The 25,814-nt window shown below is 44.8% G+C and overlaps 1 protein-coding gene and 1 non-coding gene across 2 annotated transcripts in view; both read left to right on the plus strand.

Annotated features, from left to right (window-relative positions):
• The window catches only part of FGF18 (fibroblast growth factor 18), a 288,672-nt gene that overhangs the window by 161,542 nt on the left and 101,316 nt on the right, over positions 1–25,814 (plus strand). The gene's annotated exons all lie outside the window — the stretch shown is intronic.
• LOC137564846 (U6 spliceosomal RNA) lies at positions 14,879–14,985 on the plus strand. Its single transcript, XR_011030910.1, has one exon. It is a non-coding gene; the product is annotated as a U6 spliceosomal RNA (small nuclear RNA).

A 25,814-nucleotide genomic window follows, 5' to 3' on the forward strand; every position in this document is an offset into this window, starting at 1 on the left:
GAGGCAAGACTAAATAAATTAAAAATAGACAAGGCACCTGGCCCGGATGGCATGCATCCTCGGGTCCTAAGGGAATTAAGTTCAGTTATAGCTAAACCCCTTTATCTTATCTTTTGTGACTCTCTTGCAACTGGCAGAGTCCCAGTGGATTGGCCCACGTTTTCCCATTATTTAAGAAGGGCAAAAAATCTGATCCAGGAAATTATAGACCTGTAAGCTTAACATCAGTTGTATGCAAACTATTTGAGGGGTTACTAAGAGATACTATACATCAGTGATTCCCAACCGCTGTGCCGCGGCACACTAGTGTGCCGCGGCATGGTGCCAGGTGTGCCGTTCAGTACGCTGGAGGGGGGAATCAGCGCTAGAAGGAGGGGCAATGGAGGCAGCGGTGGGGAGGGGGGAAATATCCCCCCCCTCCCTCACCTGGGACCCCTCCTTCTGCCTCTCTCCCCCTCCATTTAGCGGTGGCAAGTGCAGGGCGGCTCGGCGGCGGGGAGACATGCGCAGACTTACCACTTCTGCGTTCCAAGCGCCGGCAGCGTCATGTCGTCAGATCTCCGCCTTCAATGCCGCCCACTGTGCTTCCTGATTAGCGGAAGAGCAGTGGGCGGCATTGAAGGCGGAGATCTGACGACATGACGCTGCCGGCGCTTGGAACGCAGAAGTGGTAAGTCTGCGCATGTCTCCCCGCCGCCAAGCCGCCCTGCACTTGCCACCGCTAAATGGAGGGGGAGAGAGGCAGAAGGAGGGGTCCCAGGTGAGGGAGGGGGGGGATATTTCCCCCCTCCCCACCGCTGCCTCCACTGCCCCTCCTTCTAGCGCTGCTTCCCCCCCTCCTGGGCATCTATACTGGGGGGAACTGTACTAGCTATACTGGGGGCAACTAAACTAGCTTTACTGGGGGCAACTAAACTAGCTTTACTGGGGGCAACTAAACTAGCTTTACTGGGGGCAACTAAACTAGCTTTACTGGGGGCAACTAAACTAGCTATACTGGGGGCAACTAAACTAGCTACACTGGGGGCAACTATACTAGCTATACTGGGCACTACCTACCTATGCTAGCTATGCTGGGCACTATGCTAGGTATGCTGGGCACTATACTAGCTATACTGGGTACCATACTAGCTATCTGGGCACTATACTAGCTATACTGGGCACTTTACTGGCTATACTGGGGCACTACCTACCTATACTGGGGCACTACCTATCCATACTGGGACTATACTAGCTATACTGGGGCACTATACTGGGGTAACTATACTAACCATACTGGGGCAACTAAACTCCCTATACTGGGGCAACTATGCTAGCTATGCAGCCGCACCCCAGCCCCCCCCCCCCCATAGCCTGCTACACACGGCACTGTCCACTAGGTCGCGCAAACACCCGCATGCCCCCTGCCGTTCCCCGAAGAAAAATATGGTCAGAAAGTGTTCCCCGGGCCGGAAAAGGTTGGGAATCACTGCTATACATGACTTCATAGTAGAAAATAATCTTATTTCTCAGCATCAACATGGGTTTACTAAAGACAGGTCCTGTTTGACTAACATGCTCAGCTTTTATGAGGTAGTGAATGCTAATATGGATATTGGGAATGCTGTAGATGTGATATACTTGGACTTTGCAAAGGCCTTCGACACTGTTCCCCACAAAAGTTGGTGCAAAAGTTGAGGATGCAAGGACTGGGGAAGAGTCTGTGTTCATGGATAGGGAACTGGCTAATGGACAGAAAACAAAGAGTTGTGGTCAATGGATCGTACTCAAAATGGGAGACTGTTGGCAGTGGGGTCCCACAGGGGTCTGTTCTGGGTCCAGTGCTCTTCAATTTATTTATTAATGACCTAGTAGATGCAGTAGTGAGCAATGTTGCTATTTTTGCAGATGATACAAAATTGTGCAGAATCATCAACTCTCAGGAAGATAGTGTCATATTGCAACAGGATCTGGATAGGATGGCTATATGGGCACATACATGGCAGATGAAATTCAACGTTGACAAATGTAAAGTCATGCATTTTGGACGTACTAATGGACTAGCACCATACAAAATAAATGGGATACAGTTGGGGACATCAGACTTGGAGAAGGACTTAGGAGTACTCATTGACAACAAGTTAAATAATCGTACTCAATGCCAAGCAGCTGCAGCTAAAGCTAACAAAATTTTGGGATGCATTAAAAGGGAAATAAAAACTCGAGATGCTAGCATAATATTGCCCCTGTTTAACTCTCTAGTAAGGCCACATCTGGAATATGGAATTCAGTTCTGGGCACCACATTACAAAAAAGATATTGCAGTTTTAGAGCAGGTGCAGAGACGAGCAACAAAATTGATACGTGGGATGGAAGGTCTCACTTATCAATAAAGGTTAGATAAACTGGGTTTATTAAGTCTAGAGAAAAGACGCCTTAGAGGGGATCTAATTAACATGTATAAATACATCAGAGGGCAATATAATAGCTTGGCGGATGAGCTTTTTGTCCCTAGGCTTTCTCAAAGGACTAGAGGACATGATCTGCGCATGGAGGAAAAACGTTTTAGCCATTTATTTAGGAAAGGGTTCTATACAGTTAGAGTGATTAAGATGTGGAATGCATTGCCACAGGAAGTCGTAATGGCAAACTCTATACCTGCATTTAAAGGGGGCTTAGATGCTTTCCTTGCGTTGAAAGACATCCATGGCTACAATTACTAGGTAATGCCTAATGATGTTGATTCAGGGATTTTATCTGATTGCCATCTGGAGTCGGGAAGGAATTTTTCCCTTTAGGGGCTACTTGGACCATGCCTTGTAAGGGTTTTTTCGCCTTCCTCTGGATCAACAGGGATATGTGAGGGAGCAGGCTGGTGTTGTACTTTATACTGGTTGAACTCGATGGACGTATGTCTTTTTTCAACCAAAATAACTATGTAACTATGTAACTATGTAAGCTGAAACGTCAAGACTGGGCCAAGAAATATCTCAAGACTAATTTTTCTAAGGTTTTATGGACTGATGAAATGAGAGTGAGTCTTGATGGGCCAGATGGATGGGCCCGTGGCTGGATTGGTAAAGGGCAGAGAGCTCCAGTCCGACTCAGACACCAGCAAGGTGGAGGTGGAGTACTGGTTAGGGCTGGTATCATCAAAGATGAGCTTGTGGGGCCTTTTTGGGTTGAGGATGGACTCAAGCTCAACTCCCAGTCCTACTGCCAGTTTCTGGAAGACACCTTCTTCAAGCAGTGGTACAGGAAGAAGTCTGCATCCTTCAAGAAAAACATGATTTTCATGCAGGACAATGCTCCATCACACGCGTCCAAGTACTCCACAGCGTGGCTGGCAAGAAAGGATATAAAAGATGAAAAACTAATGACATGGCCTCCTTGTTCACCTGATCTGAACCCCATTGAAAACCTGTGGTCCATTTTAAAATGTGAGATTTACAAGGAGGGAAAACAGTACACCTCTCTGAACAGTGTCTGGGAGGCTGTGGTTGCTGCTGCACGCAATGTTGATGGTGAACAGATCAAAACACTGACAGAATCCATGGATGGCAGGCTTTTGAGTGTCCTTGCAAAGAAAGGTGGCTATATTGGTCACTGATTTGTTTTTGTTTTGTTTTTGAATGTCAGAAATGTATATTTGTGAATGTTGAGATGTTATATTGGTTTCACTGGTAAAAATAAATAATTGAAATGGGTATATATATTTGTTTTTTGTTAAGTTGCCTAATAATTATGCACAGTAATAGTCACCTTCACACACAGATATCCCCCTAAAATAGCTAAAACTAAAAACAAACTAAAAATTCCTTTCAAAAATATTCAGCTTTGATATTAATGAGTTTTTTGGGTTCATTGAGAACATGGTTGTTGTTCAATAATAAAATTATTCCTCAAAAATACAACTTGCCTAATAATTCTGCACTCCCTGTAATGATGGGATTGTAATGGGATCAATGGGACATTTGTATCTCGGGTGTTCATAAGTCGGGGACTCCCTGTATTGCATTTTAGTATTGCTCTATAAATACAGTGGTGTTTTATTTTTTACGTGTGCTATTTATGCAGTAATGGTGTATTTTAGTTTATATGTCTGTGGTTGTGGTATGGGAAGATATTGCTCAGTGTGCAGTACCCACACACTTCTCTTTCTTTTTTATTTTTAGATGGCATAGATACTGATTTATATATCCATTTTTTGTTTCATTTTTTTGTCTTCTGTTGTGGCAGCCGTGTTTGCATGTGTATGTATTATATTTTTATTTTCTTTCTGCCCATCTGTGCAATCTAGTGTAAGTGAGAGAATGGTCCAAACTAGAGCTACCGAGTAAGTTTTCACACAGGACAAAGACTTGTGTTTACAGAAGCCCATATACGTACAAAGAGTCGCACACCATTGGTGGGGGTGCAGGATCTAAACTGTAATCACAAAACATTCAAAAAAGGTCCGCACACTCCAGTGTGGTCCAATCCACGTTTATTCCATAAAGTGTGACATTATGCCATTCAGCACCAACAAGTCGTTTCGGGGCTACGGAGGGTCCCCTTTGTCAAGGTAACAAGCAGAATAGTTACCATTGTGCTTGTTACCTTGACAAAGGGGACCCTCCGTGGCCCCGAAACGACTCGTTGGTGCTGAATGGCATAATGTCACGCTTTATGGAATAAACGTGGATTGAACCATACTGGAGTGTGCGGACCTTTTTTGAATGTTTTGTGTTTACAGAAGCTCCACATGTTCCAAAACATTGGACCAATTGGCTACTGATTAGCAGGAAGTTCAATCCTGGGTTAAAGTTCCTCTTCCAGCATAGGGTGATTGCTTTATACCTGTGTTTTAAAGTTGAAGCAAAATACTGGCACGTGACTCCTTGCCTTTTTTATTCCTAAGCTGATATCATAGCAGTTTTTTTTAGTGGGAATGTTTGAAACAATAACTTTTTTTTTTATGTTACCTTGAAGAGTGCCTATTAAAATCCCTACCCATTTCCCTGATTAAATAGTACGGCTGCATTCATTTTCCCACACAATGCCTCCCTTACCACACTCATTTCCCAGGATCTACCCTGTGAGTTTGCATGCACATGCTCTGAGGCTGCAAAGCCTGATCACCAATAGGAAATGCAGAACAATGTGACCCGGAAGAGGCTCACATACACAGTCCTGCAGACAGGGACGGCACTTCCATAGAGGCAAAGGGGGCAATTGCCCTAGGGTCCCTAAGGTGGCCCTCCTCTCCTCCAGCTATGGTGACCTATGACAGCGGGGATGCTGTGTGTTTACTCTGTATAGGAAAAGGAAGAGGTGAATAATAGGAACCCCAGAAATGCTTTTAGGGGAGATATGATGGACACCTAATGATATTGTGTGATGGGTGGTGGTGGTGATGGAGGGGATTGGATCAGACCTGGCAGGCAGCTCAGGGTCTCTGAGGTAATTTGGATGGAAAGAAGGTGTCAGGGCCCCGCCCCCTTGAAGTTACTTTTGCCCCAGGGCCCCATTTTAGGTAGAACAGGCACTGCCTGCAGGAGAAAGGGATGAAGAATGCAGCATCTAGAGGAAGGAGGAGCCACAGCATAAAAGTCAACTTTATCAAGTATCGTAAGCATAGTGTTTCTCCCCTTAGTTTAAATGTTCTTTACCTGTAAACTCCCAGCGCACTCGCCAAGAAAGGTTAGTAATCAGTAATGTATATAGGTCCTCTTTAATAGTTCCCCTTCCCCAATTTTTTCATGGGGTACTATACACGGTTTAACCACTTAAGTACCAGCGTAATCTGCCCCCTTAAGGATCAGAGACCGCTGGTACAGAAACGGCGGAATCCCAACAGATAACGATGAATCACTGCACACACCTGCTGCAGTCGCCATCACTCCTGCAAGTCGGGAGCCTGGGCAATGCCTCTATGAAGGCAGAGTTCCTGTGAGCTGGTCAGGAGCTGCTTTCATTGGCTCCTGACCCTGCCTTTCAATGTAATCCAATGGGAGTGGCTTACATTAAAAGACAGGGCAAGGAGCCAATGGAATTCAAGTAAAAAATCAGTAGTTTATAGAGTTGATTCAACACAATTAATCTGGGCAGTGGCGTAACTACAATTCATGGCCCCCCCTGTGAAACAGTGATGCAGCCCCCACAATGTTCACACCCCTTGCCTTACCTTGGTGCCCTTCACAGCCTTGGGGCCCATCTCACAAGGGTCATAAAACAAGTGTGGCCATCATCATCTTCACACCCATAACAAGTGTAGCCACAAGAACACCTGATCTGAAGGATGGCCCCCTGTATCCAAGGGAATGTATAAAGTTGGGCCCCCCCCCCCACTGCTCTGGGGCCCCTGAAATCGTAAACGCTGCACCCCTCTAGTTATGCCCCTGAATCTAGGTAATGTATGAAAGTATTGGTGCTTCTAATTCAAGGACAAATACACATTTGTCCTTGAATTGACTGCCCGACCCACATCTCTGATCTGGTCCACAGGCACATACCAGCCCGCCCCCTCCGATCCTCCAATGACCTGCACCTAGTTGCACCACGCATATCTCAGTCACATGCACTATTGCAGGACTTCACCAGGGCTGCCCCTGCTCTCTAGAACTCGCTCCCACCAGCTGTCAGACTCGCCCCTTCCTTTAATACCTTCAAACAAGCTCTCAAGACTCACCTTTTCATGCTCGCATACCCACCTACACCAGCACCATAATATGTTCTGTTAGACACCCTCTTAAAAGATGCACCTATTGTCTCCACCCCCACCCTTTAGATTGTAAGCCTCTGGCAGGGCCCTCCTCCCTAGTGTTTCCAGCTTGATTATGCAATCTTACTGACAATCACCCCTCTCGTGGACTAGAACAGTCTCTATTTTGACCTATGACACTGTATTGTTATTAAATCGTTTGCATGATCTTGTTTTGTTGTAAGTTTTCTGTATGTTCTACCTTTTATGTTAACCCATTTATCTATTGTGCAGCGCTGCATAATATGTTGGCGCTTTATAAATACAATAAATAATAATAATAATAATTTATGATCTATTTTAAATGTATTATTATACACCTTCATGTAAAAAATAATATAATGGCTTGCATGAATTTTCAAAAGACAGCTAATAAATGTGGCATAGCCACACCCCTGCGAAGCCACACCTTTCCACTAAGCTCCACCCCTTAAAAAGTCTCGGTGTTAGCTAATTTTAGCCTGGGAAGTGTTGCTAATGGAGCAGTTGCGTTTCATACACACCCTGGTTTATGTCTATTGCATTTGGCTGTAATCCTTTTTGTGCGCCAGAACTTTACGCATGGAGCAAAAAGCTTCTGAACTGTTTACTGAGTCTTTAACATTACATGCCAATAAGTCGTGACAATTACTAACATTTGTCACATCATTATTTTTCAGGTGGTGTCCTTCCATAGAAAGCTAGGCTTGGTGCACTGGCATCCGCCACTGTAGAAGCTATAACCCACACGTAACTGTCTTGCATTGGCTCACTCCTCTACTAAGTATGTGTAAACATCAGCGTTATGAGTCACTGCAGACGGTCCTCACATTTATCACATCATTATCCCTCAGGTGGTGCTCCTCGGCATGGCTCGGCATACTGGCACTGGCAACTCTACTCTAAGAAATGCAAACCACACTTCACGCCTTAAAGAGAATCTGTATTGTTAAAATCGCACAAAAGTAAACATACCAGTGCGTTAGGGGACATCTCCTATTACCCTCTGTCACAATTTTGCCGCTCCTCGCCGCATTAAAAGTGGTTAAAAACAGTTTTAAAAAGTTTGTTTATAAACAAACAAAATGGCCACCAAAACAGGAAGTAGATTGATGTACAGTATGTCCACACATAGAAAATACATCCATACACAAGCAGGCTGTATACAGCCTTCCTTTTGAATCTCAAGAGATCATTTGTGTGTTTCTTTCCCCCTGCAGCTATCTTCCACTGAAGTGTCAGGCTGTTTCTTCCTGCAGAGTGCAGACAGCTCTGCCTGTATGTAATTCCTCTGTATGTGAAAGCCCAGCCAGCTCAGAGGAGGATTTATCCAGCTTGTAAAAGATAAGAGAGAAGAGAGAAGCTGCTCTAATCTAAATAATACACAGGCAGTGTGCAGAGAGGGCCTGGATGGGGGAGATGCATCACAGAACCACAACACTGAAGAACTTGGCAGCCTTCCAGACACAGGCCTGACAAGTCTGACAAGAGAGAGATAAGTTGATTTATTACAGAGATGGTGATAGCAGAAAGTGCTGCAGTAAGCCAGAACAGATTAGAATAGCTTTTGGAACTTGTAGGATGATAAAAAACAGGATGCAATTTTTGTTACGGAGTCTCTTTAAGAGCGGACCTTACAACCACGCTAAGGCCAGTTCTCTGATGACTCTACATTGCACGGTCCCTTGTGGAGCTCTCTTAAAATGCTCACCACGCACAATTATTATCAGATCAGCTGAACATACCAACAGTGTAGGTCCTTTACTGAAGTGTGCAATAGACCGTCACTGTTTAGATTTCAAACATCGATTCAGCTGCTAAACTGCTTACTTATTTTCCACTTTAACTGTAAGGAAAGCTGTTGCATGAAATAAACAAATAAGGAAAGGTAACTCATGAGATTGACAGATAAGGGGGTTGATTCACAAAGGTTACTTATTTTTCACGTTAACTGTAAGGAGTGCTAATGCACGAGATAAACAAATAAAGAGAGATAATTCATGAGATAAATAGATAAGGAGAGCTAAACCATGAGTTATGTCAAATAAGGAGAGCTAAACCATGAATTGTGTCAAATAAGGAGAGCTAAACCATGAGTTAAGTTAGATAAGGAGAGCTAAGCCATGAGTTATGTCAAATAAGGAGAGCTAAACCATGAGTTAAGTTAGATAAGGAGAGGTAAATCATGAGTTAAGTCATTTAAGGAGAGATAAATTGTAAGTTAATAAATAAGGTGAGATAATTTAACAGAAAAGCTTTGTGAATCAGGCCCAAGGAGAGATAAATCATTAGTTAAAGCGGACCCAAACCAAACATTTTTTTAATTAAAAATATTTAGTTGCACCACTCTGACACATACAAAGATAAATAAACACTCCTTCAAGCCTATGAGCATTTCAGTGCATGCTTTTCACCCTTCTCTTTTTATAGCTAGGGTTATACTGGGGGCAGCCATTATCAATTCCTCCATTGCCGGACACCATCTACTCCACCAGTTTGCCGGAAAAATCCCGGCAATTTGAAAGGAAGGGAAGGGTTCCTCCCATAAATGTAAAATATTTTATATTTGTCATCATGCAGCTGAAAAAGGCTGCTATTTATCATTATAATTTAGAAAATAGATTTTATTTCTGGAATCTTGTATTTTTAATTTGGGTCCACTTTAAGGCAAATAGGGAGAGATAAACCATCCATGACTTAAAAAGGAACTGGAACCAAGGATTCAACTTCATCCCAATCAGTAGTTGATACCCCCTTTCCAAAAGAAAATCTTAACCTTTTCTCAAATAGATCATCAGGGCCAGGGTGTATGTGCGGCTGATATTGTGGTGAAACCCCTCCTAAGGTGTGATGTCAGGACCTAAGTCCTGACAGTTTTCTGTCTGTGAACCTTGTTGCATTGCAGGTAATAACAGCTGTTTCCAACTGCCAAGCAACCAGTATCTCCCTCTGTGAACATGTATATTTATAAAAAAAACAACCTTTTAGCCTATTGCAATGTTAGTGGGTGTGGTTATCAGTAATAGCAGTTGGTGCTGTCTAATTTTTTACTCGTCTGCCAGTAGTAAAGATGATGACCTGTAGGCTTATTGTGGATCAAACAACATGAACAAATTACATGGCGAATATCTATCATTTCCTGATCTCTATTCTATTTTTTTTAATGATTCTCGGCCTACCCAATGTTTATCATTAATTTACAACAACTAGGGTCTAGTGTGTGTATGGAGCTTTAGAGTTGATGTTTATTTACTTCAATGCACTACTGTAAATAAGGTTGGTGAGAAGGCATATACACTCGCTGTCTTTCCTCACTTTAATTTTATATGATTCTGTCATGCACTTCTATACATGGTTGATGTTAAGTCTCCCCTCCAGCTTTACTCTAATAAATAACCTAAGATGGGTTTAAATAATTACTGTGATAAAAGTAACTATTATTCTGGAACACACCCTGCTCTAAGAACCTCTTAAAGTGGACCCAAATTAAAAATACAAGATTCCAGAAATAAAATCTATTTTCTAAATTATAATAATAAATAGCAGCTTTTTTCAGCTGCATGATGACAAATATAAAACATTTTACATTTATTGGAGAAACCCTCCCTTCCTTTCATATTGCCGGGACAGAATCCGGCAAACTGGTGGAGCAGATATTGTCCAGCAATGGAGGAATTGCTAATGGCTGCCTCCTGTATAACCCTAGTTCTGAAAAGAGAAGGGTGAAAAGCATGCACTGAAATGCTCATAGGCTTGAAGGAGTGTTTATTTATCTTTGTATGTGTCAGAGTGGTGCAGCTAAATATTTTGAATTAAAAAAATATTTGGTTTGCATCCGCTTTAAGCATTGAAATTTAACAAAATAACATTGAGGATACCCCTAAAGCAATCAAAGAGATCAAACAGACTCTGTTCATTTAAAACAGAACATTTATTATGTAATACTTAAATGTGCACCATGGTGCTCTTAAAAAACTAGCACAAACACAACGCAATAGACCGAGGGGTACCCCATGTGTCATATGCAGGGCTGGTGCTACCATAGAGGCAAAGGGGGCAATCGCCCCAGAGCCTGTTGGGGCCCTCAAGATGTCACCCCCATCTTAACCGTTGCTACCCAGGGACTCTGCAGAGTCTTTTGGCAGAGTAGCGTATCACCTGTGTTGGCTGGCAGATGAGACGTTACGCTGCCAAAGACTCTGCAGGGGCCCCAGGGAGAACAGTTAAGTTGGGAGGTGATTAGGGGAGGGTCAGCAGCCGGTTCGGGGCTCAGGAGGGAATCTTAGCTGCAACAAAAGGCCCTTAATGTCGCTTTTTGGTCGTCTGTGTCAGTTGGGGGCCCCCAGGCTAATTTAGCCCTGGGGCCCCATTGTTACTAGAACCGCCCCTGGTCAGATGTAGATTTACTATATGTTGTTGCTATTATTATTTATTGTATTTATAAAGCGCCAACATATTACGCAACGCTGGGCAATAAATAGGGAACATACGTACAGTATATGTATACTGACACCGGCATAGCCGAAAAAATAGAAAACGCTTGTCCGGCTTAAAAAAAATAAACATCAAAAAATCAGAATGTCTTACCCACCCTGTTTTAAAAGAACAGGCAAATGTTTGACTTCATGAGGGCAGCCATCTTTTTGGTTGAAAGGAGGTGACAGGGAGCATGAGTCACAGTTCCAACTGTCCTGTGTGCTGATCACCCCTCCCAGTTGCTAGGCAATGTGAATAACAACATAGGAAATCCCATCATGCTGTGCACAGCATCAGGGGAAAAAGCCCAGGCAGTTTTCTTTGATGGGTGGAGCTTAGCTAAAAATACAGCTAAAAATGCTTTGGTAAGAAAAACAAAGTTCTGATGCTATGAAACTGTTAAAGAAACACCAAGCCTTTTCAGTGCTGCTGAGTAGATTTTTAGTCCGGAGGTTCACTTTAAAGAAACTTAAAGAAAAGATATTTAAAGTCAAGCTATATAGCACAATATTTCTACTTACCTGGGGCTTCCTCCAGCCCTATGTGGTCTGTGGGCTCCATCACCATCCTCCCCATGTTCACCTCAGGTAATTTGGACAGTTAAGTTCTCCTGTGCAAGCGCGGCCCAGCAGCACGTGTGCCCACAGTCGCACTCCTGCGGCCAGGAGTTTTCTACGCCTGCACAGTAGTACTGTGCAGGTGTAGAATGCTCCTGGTCACGGTAGTGCAATGGGGGCATGTGTGTGACAAGGCCATGCATGCGCAGAATAGTACGACTGGCCGCAACTGGCCAAACTACTGGAGGTGACCACGGGACAACGAAGTGGTCGGGGAGGACAGCGAGGGAGTCCATGCATGGACCACATGGGGCTGGAGGAAGCCCCAGGTAAGTATAAATTCTGCACTTTACCCCATCTCAGGTACACTTTAATATCAACATGATCAATTCTAGAACACCAGTGTGTGTAAGGGGTGCCACCAAAGTCCAGTCCAAGAATCACATGTAAGCAAGCAATATATAAGGATATCTAGACAAGACAAGACAAATAATATTTATATCGCACTTTTCTCCTGGAGGACTCAAAGCGCCAGAGCTGCAGCCACTAGGGCGCACTCTATAGGCAGTAGCAGTGCTAGGGAGACTTGCCTAAGGTCTCCTACTAAATAGGTGCTAGCTTACTGAACAGGCAGAGCCGAGATTCGAACCCTGGTCTCCTGTGTCAGAGGCAGAGCCCTTAACCATTATACCATCCCGCCACTGTGTAGTAAGTGTTCTATATGTGAACAGCTCCTTTTGAAGTCTATTCCATTCTATTGCCCGTGGGATGCCAGCGGCACAAAAACTTGAGACTGGACATCCTGGGCACCGCGAACCACTACACAGTCTGGATATTGTCAATGAAATTTACATAACTGTGAGGAGTTTTAGAAAACAAGTAGATTACTCATAATTATAGGCTTTTAACCTAAGCATACTGCTGGAAACCTTACTACTCATCATCCTAATTACGGGATTGTCGTGGAATTTGGAATATGTATTTGGCTGGAATCTACTTCAAATTGTCCATGTCAGGCCAATGAGGAAGCGGTAAATACGTAGCGAAACATGCATCAGGCAAGGAGTAAGGATGCACTTATCTGCACAATAGCCAGAATTATGCAATGTATAATAAAATATAATGTAATTTGAGATTACATTTCTTTTTAAAAGGGATATATCTCAATTAGTAATATTTAATATATTATGTATTGAAGCTTTGCGTATTAAAAAAAAGAGGTTGTAATATATTTCTTCTAACTACCAGGGTATGTTAAGTCCCTGTCTGTATGCATGTTGGATTATTGTGGCTCTGTATATTTAACAAGCTGACGCATCATTGCACTCCAGTGGTTCTGGAGGTGAGTTTAGCTATCAGGGTCAACAAAGTGATGATCTGCATATTCAGCAGTGATGCATTGTGGGACACCTCAGAGCTCACTCCAACCTGAATAATCACAAATACCTTCTGATTTAAGAAGGCTAACTTCTGTTTTGCATAGTGTCACAGACCGCAAAGCCGATCTGCGGATGGGGTCAATCGATCAGAGTCAGAAATTCTCTCATACTGTCATTTTGCTCATCACGAAGGGTAACCCGACTTCGCAATTTGATGAACTGACTCGCGGAGGGAGCGTTCAGACGCCAAAGGATTCACCACACACATACAATTCAAAGATCTGCCACCAAGCGGGTTACACAGCCCGCTACTGTAATTATACTAGGACTTCGAGAGCGCTCCATTAACCCTTAGCAGTATGCAGGAACCTGGGTCAGATCTTTATATCTGGGCCGGGTTCTCGCATACGGGTTATAAAGGTACACTTCTATTAAACACAGGGTAGATGTTTCAGGAGAATAGGTACGATATATGTATATTCAGAACAGATTGTAACCATAACGATTTTTAAACGTTTTTATAACAAAGTTGCATTACATACATTTACACAGATTAACACATAGACACAAAGCTTAAAATAAAAGGGATAAATTCAGAAAGTTCTTACTGTAGTTACGGCTGATCAGTCCATTTGGAGAATGAAGAAAACAAAGTCCAGTTAAAGTAGGCATTAATGTTAAGAGTCCTTGAAACACAGCATGAGTTCGGTCCTTATTGAACACATGCTCCAAGCTCTTCTTTAGCAGATGAAATGAGGAAGGACAGGGGCGGGCTCTGCTGGCCCCAGATTTATACAGTCTTAGAATTGGGGTTACCTCCAAACTAGGTGGAGGGAAGGCGGGGTTATCTCCTGGCAGCAAGGTTGCCACCCCCAGACTCAGAGCAAGAAAATGTAACCTTTATTAATAATCTGTGTGACTCCGCCCCAGAGTGGCGCATCGCAAATCCGAGGCTATATTCATAAGCGGCCTGCGACCCTGTACCAAATGAGGCTACACATGCCTATTCTATCGCTTTCACTCTACGCAGGTTGAATAAAGCAATTTCCTGACTGACCCCTGACAGTTGGAAAACTGTAATTCGGATGAATGATAGAACTGCTTTATGGGTATCAGAATATGTATTTTTTGTCTTTCCGTGACAAGCCTATTTTGAAATACAAATACATTAAAGTTTCCTTTGTCTGAGTGTAAGGTTTTGGAGGGAGCTCTTATCTGGCCAGTTTGATCTGGCTTTTGGGAGAGAGGACTGTGGCAGGAAGTGGTCCTCCCCGGGAGGTCGAGCTACGTGTGAAATTCTTTGCTGACCTAAGCAGGACATGGGGGGAAGTTACTGTACTCTGCAATGCTCTTAGAGGGGGGAAAAGTGAAAGGAAAGACATTTGTTTGTACATTTACACCGGACTGACAGTAATTGTGCTGGACCATACGAAAATCGTTGGCGATTACGCATGACTTTCCGTAATGTTCACCACACATAGCATTTTAGCAAGGAGGCTTTTTGATCTCTTTCAGCCCCGTTCACACTCCTAGGAGTTCTGATTCATCATGAGCTTGCTGGGAAATCTGTAACTCTGGGTGTTTCAAGTCCTACCCCATAGAGCCACATTAATCCAAGTCATGCACTGATCAGGACCAACTAATTCGAAACAGTCTGTATGCATGTTGGATTAGTTTGACATTGAAATATTAAAGTGAACACGAGGTGATAGTGATATGGAGGCTGCCATGTTTATTTACTTTTAAACAATACTTGTTGCCTGTTTGACCTTGCTTCGGCAGGACATATACTAAAATTGGAACGATAAAGAGAAGATTAGCATGGCCCCTGCACAAGGAGGACACGCAAATTTGTTAAGCGTTCCATATTTTTTGAGGTTTTCCTTCTGCATCTCTCCAGCGTTCGATCCTATTAGAAATCCCTGGTCAAATGTCTCCTGAATGCTGCAAAAACGTGCATTCCTTTGATGTGGAAATCCAAAGATCCTCTTTCAATTAGCCTCTGGTTTCAAAAGATAGAGCAAATAGACAAAATGGAGGGCCTTATTTCTGCTAAACAGGACCTGACAGAGAAGTTCATTATTATGTGGTCGCAATGGTATGTTTTTCAGGAGTGATATCTATCAATCTATAGTCTCCCCACTGGGTTCTGTAAGGCTACGGTCTGCCTTTCATAATATGGACCCTTCTTTGGGGGCAGATAGCTCGAAAGCTTTTAGCTTGGAACTATCCTTGGCCTGTGAGTTCTGGGTAGCGATTCGATATTACTTGTGATATGGTATCTATATTGGTATCTAACATGGTAAAAAAAACTCCAGATTGATGATCATTTTCCCATTGAGTGTTCGGTCTGCATTTGGGGAAACTTGCAGTTTTAATGAGAGTCTGTAAGCACTTAGATTTTTGGCTTTCGTGTGTTGAGAGTTCGTTTATCTAGGATGTACTTCATGAATTATACTTTTGATGCTCCTTTGACCAATAATAATAGGAGAGTTCTGTGATTGTTATTCAGTGGTGCTTGAGTACTATATCGTGAAAATGATGCTGATGTAATAACTGATGCTTCATATTTGTTGTTTGGCTCTTTCTGTATTTAATGTATAACGAGACTATTATTATTTTGAGAAGTATGCTGAACTTGATTTAAAGGGAAGGTCCGAGGAGGCTAAAAATAAAAAATCCACTTACCTCGGGCTTCCTCCAGCCCCTTGCAGCCGTCCTGTGCCCTTGTCGCAGCTCCGGTGGCTCCCAGTCCCCTCTGGTGGAGAAGCCGACCTCGCCAGGTCGGCTTCTCATGTGCACCAGGATGCAGCTCACTGAGCCGCACTGACGTCAATCGGACTGTAATACGCCGAGCCACTGCGGATGACGTCAGTGCAACTATGTTAGATGCACGCTGGAATGCAAGCAGGCCTCTGGTACCAGAGGGGACTCCAGGCCACTGGCGGGGAACAAAGCTGCGGCGAGGGCACAGGATGACTGCCAGGGCCTGGAGGAAGCCCCCGGTAAGTGGATTTTTTTATTTGTACCGTCCTCGGAAGTATCCTTTAATCTTACTTATGCTTAGAAATAAAGAATTATTTGAATAACTACTAGTTGCCATGCAGCCCAGCTGATCTATTTATCTACAGCAGTGTTTGAATTACACCAGAAACAAGCATGCAGCTAATCTTGTCAGATCTGACAATAATGTCAGGAACACCTGATCTGCATATGCTTGAACAGGGTCTATGGCTAAATGTATTAGCGGCAGAGGATCAGCAGGGCATCAAAGCAACTGGTATTGCTTAAAAGGAAATACATATGGCAGCTTCCATATCATTCTCACCTTGGGTTCACTTTAACAAGCTGACACATCATTGCATTCCAGCAGTTCTGGAGACTTTTTGATCTTTTTGAGTCTCTTACACATCTATACGAGTTCTGGTTCACCATGTGCTTGTTGGGCAATCTTTAGCTCTAGGATAAAAGGATTGAAATTAATAATCAAGTTACAAAATCTAGTTTTTTTTTGCCCTCTTGAAGTCTGTGTAGATAAAACTGGTAGAGCGTAGATACAGCAGAGCTTACTCTATATACAGTGAATACAATGTGAACATATTTATGGCTTCTACTAAATCCATGGTGATGGGAGAGAATTTTTGTATCTTATGACCATAATTTTAAGTAATGCACTATGAGGATATTTGTCTGAGATCCATTTAGAGTGTCCTCTTCTGATGCAGCAAGAAACCCTCTTCTGTGGAAGGGACGATTTCTCACAAACCTGGTTTGCATTTATGAAATGTATGACTTATGATGTTGAATTAAAGACTGTGTGCAGATGCGTATCTATAGAGGGATCAGTATCAGGGACCATGGGCTCTGGTGGGCGGGAGTACGTTTTGAACTGCCACGGCTTCTCTTGGATGGCAGGAGGTCAATAGTTCAAATATCATTAATGTAATATTACTAATATTTTACTATAAAATGACCCGACTCCTATTCTCACACTAGCCCCTCCCTCCTAGTGCCTAACACTACCCTACCTTCTTGATGCCGAACACTTACTCCCCTTCGAATCCCTTACATTAAACCTTGGTGCCCAAACAACCGAAACTGAAGCCAGTCAGGAGCCAGTTGGTTGTAGAGATAAGTAGCCAATTGGCTACTCAAACTACCCCCTGTGTTATCCATAGTAATAGCCGATTGGCTATTTACTATCAGGCAACTGGGCACCCATTAACCTCCTTGCCGGTTATCCCGAGCTCAACTCGGGGTAACCTGCGCAGGAGGATTTCTCAGGCCCTGCTGGGCCGATTTGCATAATTTTTTTTCCTACACGCAGCTAGCACTTTGCTAGCTGCGTGTAGTACGCGATCGCCGCCGCTCACCGCCGATTCGCCACTACCCACCGCGCCGAGCCGCCCCCCGCCCCAGACCCCTGCGCAGCCTGGCCAATCAGTGCCAGGCAGCGCTGAGGGGCGGTTCGGGATTCTCTGTGACGTCCCAACGTCCATGACATCGGTGACGTCATCCCGCCCCGTCGCCATGGCGACCGGGGAAGCCCTGCAGGAAATCCTGTTCTCAACGGAATTTCCTGCATACTCTGATCGCCGAAGGCGATCGGAGTGGGTGGGGGGATGCCGCCGCTCAGCGGCTATCATGTAGCGAGCCCTGGGCTCGCTACATGATTTAAAAAAAAAAAAAATTTTTAAAAGTGCGGCGCTGCCTCCTTGCCGGATTTTTTAGACCGGCAAGGAGGTTAAGCATCTATGAGTCGCCTGCTGTAATGTGCGCACAAACAAACTGATCCATTTGGCTGGACACTGTCTCTATACCCTCTCTAGGGACTACCTCTTCTGAGCAGGTATTGTTGTGCCTCAGTTGTTGGGGGAACAGTGGGGGGGGAAGCATTGTTGCCACCAGGGGCGTCGCTAGCCCTGTTTTAGGGGGGCACGTGCCCCCAATCTTTCCTGGGGTGCCACGGATCTCCGCCCGGCCACCCCCTCTGTCAAGACTCAGCGGCTCCCTCCAGCAGCCACGTCACTGACAGTCTCAGACCTCAGGATCAGGCGGCGAGCCGGCGACCAATCGTGCGGGCGCTAGGACCCAGCGCCCGCACTGATATGCGGAAGTGACATCACTTCCGCATATCGAGCGGGTGCGTCCAGCGCCCGCTCGTACATCTGGTCGGATCGCCGCTGATCCTGAGGTCTGCTGAGAGGTAGGGGGGGAGCGGCGGCGGCTAGAGGGGAGGCCTCCCTGTCACTCACTCACTAAAGGGGCTCCCTGGCACGCACTCACTCCCTAAAGGGGCTCCCTGGCACGCACTCACTCCCTAAAGGGGCTCCCTGTCACTCACTCACTGCCTAAAGGGGCTCCCTGTCACTCACTCACTCCCTAAAGGGGCTACCTGTCACTCACTCCCTAAAGGGGCTCCATGTCACTCACTCACTCACTCACTCCCTAAAGGGGCTCCCCTGGCACTCACTCACTCCCTAAAGGGGCTCCCTGGCACTCACTCACTCCCTAAAGGGGCTCTCTGGCACGCACTCACTCCCTAAAGGGGCTCCCTGGCACTCACTCACTCCCTAAAGGGGCTCCCTGTCACTCACTCACTCCCTAAAGGGGCTCCCTGGCACGCACCCACTCCCTAAAGGGGCTCCCTGGCACGCACTCACTCCCTACAGGGGCTCCCTGTCACGCACTCACTCCCTAAAGGGGCTCCCTGTCACGCACTCACTCCCTAAAGGGGCTCCCTGTCACTCACTCACTCCCTAAAGGGGCTCCCTGTCACTCACTCCCTAAAGGGGCTCCCTGGCACGCACCCACTCCCTAAAGGGGCTCCCTGGCACGCACCCACTCCCTAAAGGGGCTCCCTGGCACGCACTCACTCCCTAAAGGGGCTCCCTGTCACTCACTCACTCCCTAAAGGGGCTCCCTGGCACGCACCCACTCCCTAAAGGGGCTCCCTGGCACGCACCCACTCCCTAAAGGGGCTCCCTGGCACGCACTCCCTAAAGGGGCTCCCTGTCACTCACTCACTCCCTAAAGGGGCTCCCTGGCACGCACTCACTCCCTAAAGGGGCTCCCTGGCATGCACTCACTCCCTAAAGGGGCTCCCTGGCACGCACTCACTCCCTAAAGGGGCTCCCTGGCACGCACTCACTCACTAAAGGGGCTCCCTGGCACTCACTCACTTCCTAAAGGGGCTCCCTGGCACTCACTCACTCCCTAAAGGGCCTCCCTGTCACTCACTCACTCCTTAAAGGGCCTCCCTGTCACTCACTCACTCCCTAAAGGGGCTCCCTGTCACTCACTCACTCACTCCCTAAAGGGGCTACCTGTCACTCACTCACTGCCTAAAGGGGCTCCCTGGCACTCACTCACTGCCTAAAGGGGCTCCCTGGCACTCACTCACTGCCTAAAGGGGCTTCCTGTCACTCACTCACTGCCTAAAGGGGCTCCCTGGCACTCACTCACTACCTAAAGGTGCTCCCTGTCACTCACTATCGGTGTCCCTGTCACTCACTACCTAACTGGAGGCGCCTGTCACTCACTAGCTAACCTGGGGGTCCCTGTCACTCACTACCTAACTTGGGGGGGCTACCATATTAAGGGGGCATTCTGCCTATTTATGTGAAATGCTGTCTATTTATGTGCCTCATGACTGCTGAATGTGTCTTGTTGGGAGCCTTATGATTTGTTGGGGGCCTCATGATTGCTGAATTTGTCTTGTTGGGGGCCTCATGATTTGTTGGGGGCCTCATGATTGCTGAATTTGTCTTGTTGGGGGCCTCATGATTGCTGAATTTGTCTTGTTGGGGGCCTCATGATTTGTTGGAGGCCTCATGATTGCTGAATTTGTCTTGTTGGGGGCCTCCTGATTTGTTGGGGGCCTCATGATTGCTGAATATGTCTTGTTGGGGATCACATGATTGCTAACTGCGAGACTATGGGAAAAGCTGAATCCTTATCATATGAGACAATAGCATTAAACTTACTTTTTTAGCGTTTTAAAACAGAAAATAAAACTGGGAGGTTCTAAAAAATTGAATACATTTTTCAGGAGTAGGATGGATGAAATTGTTTATCTTCACAGTTTATTTTCAACTTGGATTTTCCATAATGTTCATGTATGAGTTAAAACGTTTGTACAGTATTTAGTTTAAATTGCTGTTGCCACTTTGCGATAGATACCGGTAAGTGACTTTTGGGTTGCAGTTTGGGCACTCGGCCTCCAAAAGGTTCGCCACCACTGTCCTAATCTGATGTCCCACCATTGCTAGGTTCATGTAAATTTGTCTCCACCCGTTACCACACCTATATTCTGGTCCATGGCCCACCCATTTTTTGGTGCGGCGCGATAAGCACGCCGCACAACGTGATCGTCATATTTTTGGCACGCTAGCTGCAGTGTGCTGAATTCTGCTGCCTACAGTATGTACAGTATACGCTGTTCTCTAGTGCTTGCACTGTGTGCTGATTTACCTCCAGTGTGTACAGTGTAAGGTGTTACTCTGTGCCTTTATTGATTGTAAACCAGCTGTATTGTATGCTGATCCCTGCTACTTTCAGTATGTACAGTATTAGCTGTAAAGCCTGGTACACACATACAATTTTGATTAGCCAATTTTAGCTCTGTTCATAAAATTCATTGTCTGTTGGCCCACTTACTGCACGGGGATGGGAAATTGGGGGTCAGTGATTGACCAATCAAAATTGTATGTGCGTATACATCTTTGATCTATGCCTATACTGATTGTAAATGATCGAAATAAAGGACAGGGGGCTCCGTCCAATATTTCGATGGGCAGGCCCGTTATCCGTAGCTTACACCGCTGCTAAGTTCATGTACATTTGGCCCCACCCATGGCCACGCCCACTCACCGCATGGCCACGCCCATTTTTTGCCCGCCTGGTGCCCACAGGTGCCACTGATCTCCAAGGACCCTAGAAACGCCCCTGGTTGCCACACTTGTTATATAATATGCAGTGCACACTGGTCTTCTGGTGACCCAAAGTAAACAATCAACTCTCCATTATAGAAACCCAAACTAGATTAGCTCAAGAGAGTGTGTTACAAAGTGAGATTTATTTTTAAAAATACTTGTTTAAAGGTAGCATGATCAGAACACAAAAATGCCATAATGAACTTATCTAGGACTTCCATAATGCCATAATGAACTTATCTAGGACTTCCTGCAGCCCCCTGTAGTTTATGAGATCCCTCAACATCCTCTGGGCTCCCTCCATTCTTCCGCTGGTGGCTTTGCTAGCCACGCGACTTGGCCGGGAGTCATGCAAATAGGCACGAAAACAGGTGCACAAGTGAGATGGACGCCTGGAAGGGAAGCACAGTTGCGCATAACTCGCGTGGCTAACAGAGTTGCAGAAGAACAGAGGGAGCCCAGAGGACGCAGAGGGACCTTACGGACTACGGTGGGGATGGAGGAAGGCCCACTAAGTTCATTATGGAATTTGTTCCTTCTGTTCAGGGTCTCTTTAAAGTAGTAATTGTTCACAAATACTTAATAAAACTTCCCTTAGGAACTCACTGATGAGATGCGTGCCTGCATTTGGGTCGCCATTCCATTTTACAGCATGTGTGCGTATTTCCCCATCATCAAGTTCTCTCTGCTACTTACACGGTACACGGTCTACGCGAGCACAAAATGGCTTGTGCTGTGCTCTGTAATGTATTGTTTCCAAGAAAAGCCTTTTTTTGGCTTAAAAAAAATTCTTCATATGTGTGAATCTGAACTCTTGACTTTCCATTTGTAAGGTAATGGAAGAGTCAAACACTAACTGCTGTGGTATTCTGCCTGAAATTTAAATTACCTTGGAATATGTTCATACAAGTAATCATGTCAGTTTGGAATCTTGTTACTTTTTTGGCTGTCAGGATGAATCACTAAAATAAAACAAAACATCTTATTTTAGTGAGTGACTTAATTTTTTTTTTTCCGAGGCCGTTTGTTGTTTATTCACAGTCTTAGCAATTAATAAACTGCTCACACATCATGAAGGAACAGGAGAGGAATTCCATCCCACTTATCCTTATGATGGTCCCTCACGGTTTCCAGGAATCAGGTTTCTTTTACTTTCCAAATGTTCAGAGAAAATGTCCAATGATGCTGTGGTCTCTGGAGTCACGAAACAGACCTCGGTGCTGAGGTTTTGGGGGGATTTACTGAAGTTTTTTCGGAGCTGGAGAAATCAAGAGAACACACCATATTTTTCGGCACATAAGACGCTCCGGACTATAAGATGCAGCAAGGTTTAAAGGGCAAAAACCAGGGAGGAAAATATACTAAATCTGGCGTGTACCTGGTCCAGAAGCATCTTGTAGATGTCCCCCCCTCCCAATTATTTACCTTGTGTCTGCATGTGTCCTACTGTGGGGGAGTAGAAGGACACAGAGAGAAAACAGGGAGCCCCGACATCACGGTTGGATATCGGTTGGCATATAAGACGCAGGGACTTTTCCCCCCACATTTTTGGGGGAGAAAAAGCTTGTCTTATATGCCGAAAAATACAGTAAGTGATTCAGCAAACCTGGGCTGGATTTTTTGTTTTACATTCCAGTTGGGGGGTAAAAGTTTGAAGTCCACCTCTGGGTCATCCCAAACCACATTTCTGAATAGTACATTTGGACATTTACAGTATAAGTAGAGATAATCCACTCACTTCAGAAAGCTAGTGGAAACTCATTATGCAGATGGTATAATGTTTAAATGGATCTGAGCAAAATTTGACAAAATAAATAAAACGAACCTCCCACCGCCCCCTAAGGAAGGTTTGTAAATAGAGTGAGCCATGGAGGGAAGTGTATAAGTCACATGTATAAGTAAGAAAAAGGCAATAGATTCTTAATAAAGTAAGTCATATGCAAATATAACATCCATATTTTCATTTGCAACTCTCACAGCTTCAGAACAAGAAACAAAATTATGCGTAAATTTATTCTGAGATCTGCAGGACTCTCCTATCCAAATACATGTTAAAATATTTGTTTAGACTAGAACTGTGAAATCCTAGACTGTGTAGTCATAACTGCAAGCTGAGCTTTCTCCAAATTTTACAAAATGTGAAGAGACCTCATACTTAGAGATGAGCAATTTTGAATAGTGAGTCTCTTGTAAAGTAAAATCATAGATATGAAGAAAAAAGGAAAAATGTCTTTGACTGTTTCATCTCGTCTTTTTTATTTACTTATTTGAATGTTTTTAACCGCTTCTGGATCTTGGTAATTGAAATCTCCACTCCCTTTGGGAACTGTTATCCCTGCCAGGGTGTAGCTTTTAATCACTCCCACTGCACACGCCACTTGCTCTCGACGTTCCCGCCGATGTCAGCTGAGGCGTTACACCTGCTATTGCTGAAATTCTGTCTTGTCCCCATTTTTATTGCCTGATGAAGCGGGCTGGGCCTGCGAAACGCGTTGCACTGTTTTGGGGTACTAATTAATAAATGTGACTACTATTCAGACAGTCTTTCGTGTCTGCTTTATGGAGGTAAGTCCACCACTTCCTCCCAGCAAATTTTAAAGTTTTTATCCACTTTTATCCTGCTGGCGCCTCTGTTCTCCTACTGCTATACCGTGTCCACCCCTGGTGGAGGGGTGATCTACCCCCTTTCGCATCTACAGAGAGCGACTTCTTATCCCTGAGTGAGGACAGGTCTAATCTCCTCACCTGCCTATACAGTGGTTGCCTGTGTGGTAACCCATGTTTGTGAGTATAATTTTCTCACGATAACCTTTACTTCATTTATGCTTAACATACTACACTATATTGGGCTCTCGGTTTCTCTACTCTTTATCGCTGTATGTGCTCACTCTGCTGTCACCCTGACTGCAGAGCTTCCATATAACGCGCATTACTCTGTGGTTGCTGTGAGCCAGTCACAGCAATCACAGCACTTATTAGTGCATGGATAGCTCTGGTCTTAAAGCAGTCAGAGCTGTCTAGTATGGAAAGGGTTAAAGACCCTGTCCAGCCCAAATTTCAATGGCCTAGTTCTCCTCCCATCAGACTAACGGCAATACTGTTATTAAAATACCGCCAAATACCTATATTTATATTTAACACACTGCTGCACCTGGTAAGTACCTTAGGATGTCCTCCCAAAGCCTACCATCGAGAACCACAATCTTCCTGTGGTCCAAAACACCCCGTCCACTGACTTCAGCATGTGTGTAACTGTGAGACTGCTTAGCCACTCCCCCCCCCCCCCCCCCAAAGTTCTGTATAGAAGTGGTTAACAGCAGCTTCGCAATGAAGCATAAGGTTGAGGTTGAACTTAAAGTTCACATGTCTGTTTTTCAACCATTGATAACTGTGTAACCTGCCAAATGGGGGTGGGTTTGGAAAGTTATCATTAGCCATTCATTCATTCTTAGGAAGTTCTTATTCAAGCACACCTGTGATTTTAAAAAATGCAAAAGTTAGATACTTACCTCAGTGGAGGGAAACCTCTGGATCCGCTAGAAGCTTCTCTGATCCTTCGTGTGCCCAGCACTAGTTACTGGGACCTTCTTCTTCTTTGCAGCCACGCTCCCCTCCTTGAACGAGGAAGGCCACACTTTTCAGGCATACTAACAGCCTGTGTCTACGCAGTAGCATGGAGCCACTAATGCAAGGAGGAAGAAGTCAAGACAACACACAGGGGAAGATTTATCAACACATTACCGACAGTTTTTTCTTCTTAATCTGTTCTAACCAGCAGGGAGAACAGTTCTGCATTATAATAAGAACCTGCTTAAATCCTAGGTAATAGTGGCAACTTAGCATGAATTTCTAGAGCTGCACTACAGTTAAGAAAAGTGCAAATCCATCCCTAAACTGGCGCAGATTAAGAAGTGCTTGATAGCAGTTCTACACATGTAGAACTGCAGGCTAGACATGATTGCAGAGTGCAGACTAGACGTGGTGGTTTGTGTGGCGCTCCTCCCCCCTGCTGAATTTCTCCTCAGAGCCTGCTGCTATCAATACAGCAGGTGTGTTGGTTACCTCAGCAACAGCAATTCCCCTCACACACTGCACTGTCTGAGAGACCTTCCTAGCTTCTCCTATTTTACAACAGTTTTAGAAGGAATCTGCACTATCTGATGATTTCTTAAGATGCCTGAGACAGTCCTGCATGGATTTCTAAAAACCTATCAATATTTTGTCTCTTGATAAATCTGGCCCACAGAACATTTATACTGTATTGCACTTTTCTCATGTTGGACTCAATGCGCCAGAATTGCAGCCACTAGGACCTGCTCTATAGGCAGTAAGTCTTGCCCAATGTCCTCTCACTGGTTAGGCACTGGCTTACTGAACAGGAAGATCCGAGATACCAACACTGGTCTCCTATGTCAGGGGCAGAGCCCTTAAAGGGAACCCGAGGTGACAGTTATATGGAGGCTGCCATATTTATTTCCTGGTAAACAACACTAGTTGCCTGGCAGTCCTGCTGATCCTCTGCCTCTAATACTTTCAGCCATAGACCCTGAACAAGCACACAACAGATCAGGTGTTCCTGACATTATTGTCAGATCTGACAAGATTATCTGCATGCTTGTTTCTGGTGTGATTCAGATACTACTGCAGCCAAATAGACCAGCAGGGCTGCCAGGCAACTGGTATTATTTAACCTCCCTGGCGTTATGATTATTTTGGGATTTAGGGCCTAAAAGCCGTGCAATTTTTTCACAAGCTTTTAGATCCTAAA

Source organism: Hyperolius riggenbachi, chromosome 3 (genome assembly GCF_040937935.1).
Source record: "Hyperolius riggenbachi isolate aHypRig1 chromosome 3, aHypRig1.pri, whole genome shotgun sequence".
Taxonomy (NCBI): Eukaryota; Metazoa; Chordata; class Amphibia; order Anura; family Hyperoliidae; genus Hyperolius; species Hyperolius riggenbachi.